This window comes from Tachysurus fulvidraco, chromosome 11 (genome assembly GCF_022655615.1).
Source record: "Tachysurus fulvidraco isolate hzauxx_2018 chromosome 11, HZAU_PFXX_2.0, whole genome shotgun sequence".
Taxonomy (NCBI): domain Eukaryota; kingdom Metazoa; phylum Chordata; class Actinopteri; order Siluriformes; family Bagridae; genus Tachysurus; species Tachysurus fulvidraco.
This window is the reverse complement of record NC_062528.1, coordinates 24107425-24115742: the sequence shown is the minus strand read 5'-3', so window position 1 is coordinate 24115742 and position 8318 is coordinate 24107425. Positions and strand designations below refer to the sequence as shown.

Sequence of the window (8318 nt, the reverse complement as noted above, 5' to 3'; positions counted from 1 at the left end):
GAACACTAATGACACTGAACACTAGTTATACGGAACACTAATGATACTGAACACTAATGACACTGAACACTAGTTATACTGAACACTAATGACACTGAACACTAATACTGAACACTGACAATAATGAACACTAATGATACTGAACACAGACAATAATGAACACTAATGATACTGAACACTAGTTATACTGAACACTAATGATACTGAACACTAGTTATACTGAACACTAATGATACTGAACACTAGTTATACTGAACACTAAGAATAATGAACACTAATGATACTGAACACTAGTTATAATGAACACTAATGATACTGAACACAAGTGATACTGAACACTAATGATACTGAACACTAGTTATACTGAACACTGACAATACTGAACACTTATGATACTGAACACTAATGATACTGAACACTGACAATAATGAACACTAATGATACTGAACACTAGTTATACTGAACACCAATGATACTGAACACTAATGACACTGAACACTAGTTATACTGAACACTAATGATACTGAACACTAGTTATACTGAACACTGACAATAATGAACACTAATGATACTGAACACTAGTTATACTGAACACTGACAATAATGAACACTAATGATACTGAACACTGACAATAATGAACACTAATGATACTGAACACTAGTTATACTGAACACTAATGATACTGAACACTAGTTATACTGAACACTGACAATAATGAACACTAATGATACTGAACACTAATGATACTAAACAATAATGATACTGAACAATAATGACACTGAACACTAGTTATACTGAACACTAATGACACTGAACACTAGTTATAATGAACACTAATGATACTGAACACTAGTTATACTGAACACTGACAATAATGAACACTAATGATACTGAACACTAATGATACTGAACACTAGTTATACTGAACACTGACAATAATGAACACTAATGATACTGAACACTAGTTATAATGAACACTAATGATACTGAACACTAGTTATAATGAACACTAATGATACTGAACACTAGTTATACTGAACACTAATGATACTGAACAATAATGACACTGAACACTAGTTATACTGAACACTAATGACACTGAACACTAGTTATAATGAACACTAATGATACTGAACACTAGTTATACTGAACACTGACAATAATGAACACTAATGATACTGAACAGACAATAATGAATACTAATGATACTGAACACTAATAACACTGAACACTAGTTATACTGAACACTAATGATACTGAACACTGACAATAATGAACACTAATGATACTGAACACTAATGACACTGAACACTAGTTATACTGAACATTAATGATACTGAACACTAATGATAATGAACACTAATGATACTGAACACTAATGACACTGAACACTAGTTATACTGAACACTTACAATACTGAACACTAGTTATACTGAACACTAATGATACTGAACACTGTGGATACTGAACACGGACAATACTGAATTCTAATGATAATGAACAGTGAGGATACAGAACACAAGACCCCGGTAAGACCCCACAACATCTCCTCTCTCCTCAGTCCCCAGGATCCACCTGCTTCATCCTCCATGCCTCCTTTTAATTCATTTGAAATTGACAGCCCTTTTTACAGTGGACATTAAGGAGATTGTTGTCCTCAAACACCACATGGAGTCGCATCTCCTCTTTAGTATAGCAGAGTCTAACTGGAGCTGTAGATCTCTAGATGCCTCAGGATCCTAACAGGGTCGCCCTCGTCTCAGTGGGGGTCCAAAATCTTCATGGCACAGAAGATGATCAGAGTTGGTCCAATGTCTGGGTGCCTCGTGATGGTAGGAAGAGAATAATAATACTGAATGCTGACATTCTGTGTTGATAACAAGAAACTCAGTTCAAGAAAACCCCACTGACACTGAACACTAAAGATACTGAACACTGAGGACACTGAACACTAAAGATACTGAACACTGAGGACACTGAACACTAAAGATACTGAACACTGAGGACACTGAACACTAAAGATACTGAACACTGAGGACACTGAACACTAAAGATACACTCACACACATACACACACACACACCCCTACACACAAGAGCACACACACACACACACACACACACCCCTACACACAAGAGCACACACACACACACCCATACACATGCACGCACACACACACACACACACACACACACACACACACACACACACACACACACACACACACAAGAGCACACACACACACACATGCACACACACACACACCCACACACACACACACAGTGCTGAGGAATTTTTCAGTGGAAAAAATGACATTTACACAATACAGGCAGCTGAACAAACATCATCATCATCATCATCATCATCATCATCATGATGCTTTAAATGGTTGTGATATTAATAATCTCTGTTAGTTCATTGTGTTTATTTTTCACCCACATGCCGTCTCCACTATCGTTGAGGCTTTAATTATCATTACGAATTAAAAAGTTTAAATGTTCACATCATTCAGTCATTTCCACAACCTCATTACATCAGACTGACATTATTAGACATGATCAGACCTTCAAAGTGCTGAAGGTTCATGTGAGTCTTCAGCTTGACATACTGTGTTTTATACAACACTGATCTAACTGTGGAATTAATCTATTTGCAGCTATTAAAGGACTGCACTAGCTACACTGACTAGCATGCTAGCTAGACGTCTGCTACAGCTAAGACATAAAGCTGCGTTTCAGCTTTTACCACATGACTTTTTTCATGTTCATGTTTTAGGAAGTAAATATTAAGTGTTTTGTTTAAATTTCAAAATGCAAAAGCAATATTTTAAAAATGTTTTAATTTCCTCATCAATGGAACAGCAGATCATTTAAAAAGCCTTTTCATGATCAGATATCTACTGCTGTAATGATCAGATATCTACTGCTGTAATGATCAGATATCTACTGCTGTAATGATCAGATATCTACTGCTGTAATGATCAGATATCTACTGCTGTAATGATCAGATATCTACTACAGCATGTCTACTACTACTCGGCCTAATGTTAAATTGATAGTAATAGAAATAGTTCATGAAATTTCATGAAGTATTTTTCATGAAGTATTTTTGGGGAGTTTTTTTTTTTAAATTCCATTATAAAAATAAGCTCATAAAAACATAACATTATTTTAAAACGACTTAATAAAAGTAAAATAATTCTCTCTCTCTCTCTCTCTCTCTCTCTCTCTCTCTCTCTAATTACAGAAATGATTAAATATACAATAATACACTTATTACACATATCATGGAAGTTGGGAAGTTTTCATCACCAGTGACATTTTAAACCCGGCTGAAATCCACTCTAACACTCTGTATTCTCTCTTTACGTTTCTTAAGGATTCACTAAAAAATTAAACCAAGATGTTAAAACGTTTCGTTGGTGCAAAAAGGTTTAATCGTGGTTTAATTTTTTTGAACATCAAAAAACATGATGTTTTAACAGTGATGTGTGAAAGACGTTTAAATTCATTGTAAATTTGATCAAGCAAAACCTCATTATAAATAATAATAATAATAATAATAATAATAATAATAATAATAATAATAATAATAATAATAACTTTTGACCAAACAAATAATTAATTCCTTTTTAAATGCTTGTAAAAATGGACTTGGGCCAGATTTATAATATAATAATTCCTATGGATAAATAAGTAAGTAAGAAAATAAATAAATAATATAATATAATATAAGTAAATCAGTAGAATTGACGAAGTGATCATGTCCCTGTAAGAGAGTTGAAGTGTGTGTACATGTCCAGCAGGTGTCAGTGTTTCATCACGACTGAATATTAAACTGTAGACTGTACAGGACTGGAGCTCGCGCTGATTAGCTGATTATCATGTAGCATGAATATCTATTCATTAATTAACTAATTATATAAATCTTTATGATATTGATAAGATTTCCTACGTAAAAACAGGTTAAATAGTAAAACTACAGAGATCTGTACGGTATAATGCTACAGATGGTTTTATAGCTGAGACTCATTTATTAGCCTGATTAGCAAACCAGAGACCAGATGATGTTTTTGGCTCAATGTTCTGCTTTTTATTCAATATTAATGTAACTCAGCAACTGTATAATGTGATCAGCACTGTTAGCTAGCCAGCTAACCTGAGGTAGAGCTGCACTTATGTTAGCTAGCTACAAAGCTCATCAGCTAATGATTACTTGTGTGAGGAGTTAATGCTAGTCCTGATTCACGCTAGTACAAATTCATGCTAGTACAAATTTATGCTAGTCCATATTCATGCTAGTCTTGATTCATGCTAGCTGTATTCAGATAAATTTCTATAGCATGTCACTTAAACCTGTAGCCCAGGTAACTACGTGGTGTTGTGATGTCATATGATTTGTTGATGAAAATGTAAATTAAACTCCGCATTTGATCCACACTCAAAAACACTCAGAAAATTAACCTTAGAGTTTAGCAGTTAATTGGTTAGTGATTAGATTTTAATCGTTTATTTAATACTTACAACCTGACAGTTAACGTAATGTCAGCTGGTCTGCTAGTGTAATTAGCTACTAGTGTAAACTGAACAAAAGCAACCCATCTAACTATGTTGCTATACTTTAGTCCTGTTTAATATCGGCCGCTCTTTTAGGTTAACAGGCTAAATTGAGCTGAAGAAGTGATTTTTGATTAAAATGTAAATTAAACTCATTAGGTTTTTTTTTATTAAGCTAATTAGGTTGCTAGCTGTGAGCAAAGAACGTTAGCTATGCTCGCTGCTTAGCTGGCTAGCACTTCCACAGTTCTGTACTGAAGTAGCTAGCCAAGTAAGCTAATGTCGCTATGCTGCGTTATAAAGATAGCTTTTGTGTTAAAAGCAGTCGTGAAGCTAAAGAAGTGACAATGAAGGTTAATGATCGTGGTCACACGATCTGATTGGTGATTGGTGGATTCAGCCCCTAAGCTCCACCCTTGTTGGCTCACAGATGCTGTGATAAACATATCTACGTGATTAAACTGATGGAAAGAAAAAATGAACATAAATTTTGTTGAAATTGTCTAAAGATCTGGAGGTTTAACATCCAGATGAACTGATGGTTAAAGTTAAACGTACGGTTTCTCCTCCACAGGCAGAGCAAGAAAGTGATGCAGCACTGAGATAATGGCTTTATGATTTATATTCTCTAAAGTGTGCCGCCTCAGCGGATAAACCATGAGCTCTTTATCACGGAGGTGAAAGTAGACGAGAGCGAAAGAAAAAACCCTCGATAAGTGCCCTCACAGTAAGAGCTGTTATTTTTATAATCATTGTGTACCGCAAGAGCCGAGAGTCTATAAAACGCTTTAAACCGGCGTGGCATGACTGCTGTGACCGGACGTCGCCATGACAACATACCGGGACGGACGACGCAGCACAGCTTTCGATTTTCACTTTGACCTTATAGACACACCACAGCGTGGGTCAGAGGGTGTCGATTAATGTTCTCTCAAATCGCAGGTTTATATTCAATCGCTCCTCGATACGTGATCGTTTCCATAGTAACTGTTACAAGGCACATCGCCGTTGATGTGTGAGGAGATGTTTATTTATGGAAGGAGTCTCCAGTGTGAGCACTTTGTAACAGTCAGAGGAGGAGAAGATGGAACAGAGGAGTCAGACGTTTGTCTGTAGCTTGTCTGTGCTGCTTCACCATTAAAACAGACCCGATGCGCTTTGTGCTGAGGGACATTTCAGATTATTAGAATTTAGAGTTAGACAGAAGTTTATGCTGTTAACCTTATGCTGTTCTGTGGGTGTGGCTAAAGGTTACTCAGCTGTGCCTGGACTGCGTTCAGGAGCGAGATCTGTGACTTATGACCGAGTCTGAAAAAAAATCAATCGGTTCAGTTTGTCCTTGTAATGTTTGCACAAAAAAAAAACACCAGTTTAAAAAAAAAAATTCAGTGAAAGCAAGAAGAAAAAAAAACAGAACATGGAGATCGACTGCTGCACAAAATATGCAGATCTGCTTTTATTCTTCAAACACAATAAAAACTAAATAAAGAATTATTCACATTGTCGTGTGGATCAATTCTGTCAAAACAAACCAACAAAAAAGCTTATTCTAACATAATTACTTAAAAACACCTACAGCTTTATCGTTTTCCTCATAAATAGGCGCAAAAGAGAGAGGTGTAAAAAGTTTTGCTCTAGACACAGTGTAGAGGAAGAGATGATCAGCCATGTGTCGGGGTTAAACACCAATCTGCCTCTAATTAACACCCGTGCCAACAACATTCACATTCATACAGCAGAACTGTGGCGTACAAAACAATTTCAGCTGAGAAAAAATAAACTTTACTCCATTTTATTTAGCAACATTTTTACCAGCTGATCAACGCATCGTCATCGTTATTGAAAAAAAAACAAAAAAAACCCTGAAAATCCAGAGAAATTATGGCAATAAAATAAGTTTAATTTTATTTACTTACAAAAGTCCAGAGAGGCTGAGTATTATTATTATTATTATTATTATTATTATTATTATTTTGTCCCATTATGTCAGAGTCAAGAGCACATGAATGAGTTTAGTCCATTTATAATGTAAATGCGCCTTCACAACTCTACAGCTACGTGCTAATCGTTAGCATCAGTCATTAGCCAGTTTGCGTTTAGCATCCGGTTGCCTGGCAATGGTTGTCCCTTTTAACTAACCGGTAGAATGAGTTTACTAGTTTATTTTAACACAGTGTATGTAACCATGGCAACAATCATAAACAACAGTGAATAATAGAACTTTATATGTTTATTTATTTTTTTTTTTTTAATTAAAAGACTGAAACGTTACCATGGCAACACTGTATAGGGTGTTAGAAAGTTAACATAGAAGGTTCTGCAGATGTTCTTCAGTCCTCAGTTTTATACAGTTGTTGTAAAGGAGAAGACAATTCTAGGGTTCTAAGAGTTCTAGCTTTATTTCCTTCTGGAAGAGCGATTCGACTGATAGAACTTTATCTAGGACCATCAAAAGAACCACAAAGTGTTGTAGATTAAACAGTTCACACGGTTGTTACTGATGGTTTCTACACTTATGTTAACAGTTTTAGATTTATCTAAAGAGGTTCTACATAAAACCTTTATGAATAACCCTCAAAAAGCGAGACTGAAGAAACATTAAGAGTGCGAGGTGTTCTACAAGCGTCCGTAAGAGTTCTAGATCTAAGCACAAGGTTTCTGTTTGTTACATGTGTGTATATCCTGTAGTAACCAACCTTACAGGAAGTTTCTCTGGATGATTAACACTAAAGTGCATTATTTCAGGGTTCTAAATAAAACCTTTAAGGGTTAATGCAAAAAGTGCAACTGCAGAACCTGGTAACTTTCTAGACCCTCAGCAGGATATATTAAGATGACGAGAAGTCGTGGTCTAACGGTTAGAGAGTTTGACTCCTACCCCTAAGGTTGTGGGTTCGAGTCTCTGGCCGGCAATACGACGACTGAGGTGCCCTCGAGCGAGGCACCGTACCCCCAAATGGCTGCCCACGGCTCCGGGTGTGTGTTCACGGTGTGTGTGTGTGTTCACTGCTGTGTGTGTGTGTGTGTGTGTACTTTGGATGGGTTAAATGCAGAGAACAAATTCTGAGTCTGTGTCACCGTACTTAGCCGTACATCACGTCACACGCTTATATTGATAATGATAATATAAACATGCTCAGTATCTCTGGACTTTTGACGTTCATCACCTTTCTTTGCTTATAAACAGTTTCTGGAAATAAAAGATAGAGTTTGTAAACTCTATCTGGGAGTAAATAATCACACAGATTCTATTTACAGCATGGATCAAGATCAGGGCTAAAAAGAAGCCACTACACAGTTCACAGCCAGGAGCCATGAAGTAAATCACTCTATAATCACAACAGAGCTCGGGGTCTAAGGCAGGGGACTAAAAGATCTTTACAGAGAGAGAGAGAGAGAGAGAGAGAGAGGGAGGGAGAGGGGGGTGAGGGGGGAGAGCGAGAGGAAGAGAGAGAGAGAGGGAGGGTCTCATTCACATATTCTCTTATGCATTTTTGTATTATTTTAAAATAATTAAAAAGTAATTAAAAAGTTTAGCAGTTTTGGTTTTTATTTTGCTCTCTAAGTGTGTTCACATAAGCCATTATTATTATTATTATTATTATTATTATTATTATTATTATTATTATCATTTCCCATCTTGTGATAGACAGCTGAACATAGCTTGGATCTATAAGTGACATATTGTCAGTTTTTTGGGCAACATTTAGAAACGTTCCTACAGCCATAACACAAACGTTAGTGCAACACAAATGTTACTG

General features: G+C 36.1%; 1 protein-coding gene across 1 annotated transcript in view; it reads right to left on the bottom strand.

Moving 5' to 3' along the window:
• Positions 1-5981: 5981 nt before the first annotated feature.
• Positions 5982-8318, bottom strand: part of tox (thymocyte selection-associated high mobility group box) — a 53538-nt gene continuing 51201 nt past the window's right edge. Inside the window, exon 10 of the mRNA XM_027155030.2 lies at positions 5982-8318. This exon is cut by the window's right edge and continues 973 nt beyond it. The gene's annotated coding sequence lies outside the window, so the exon portion shown is untranslated.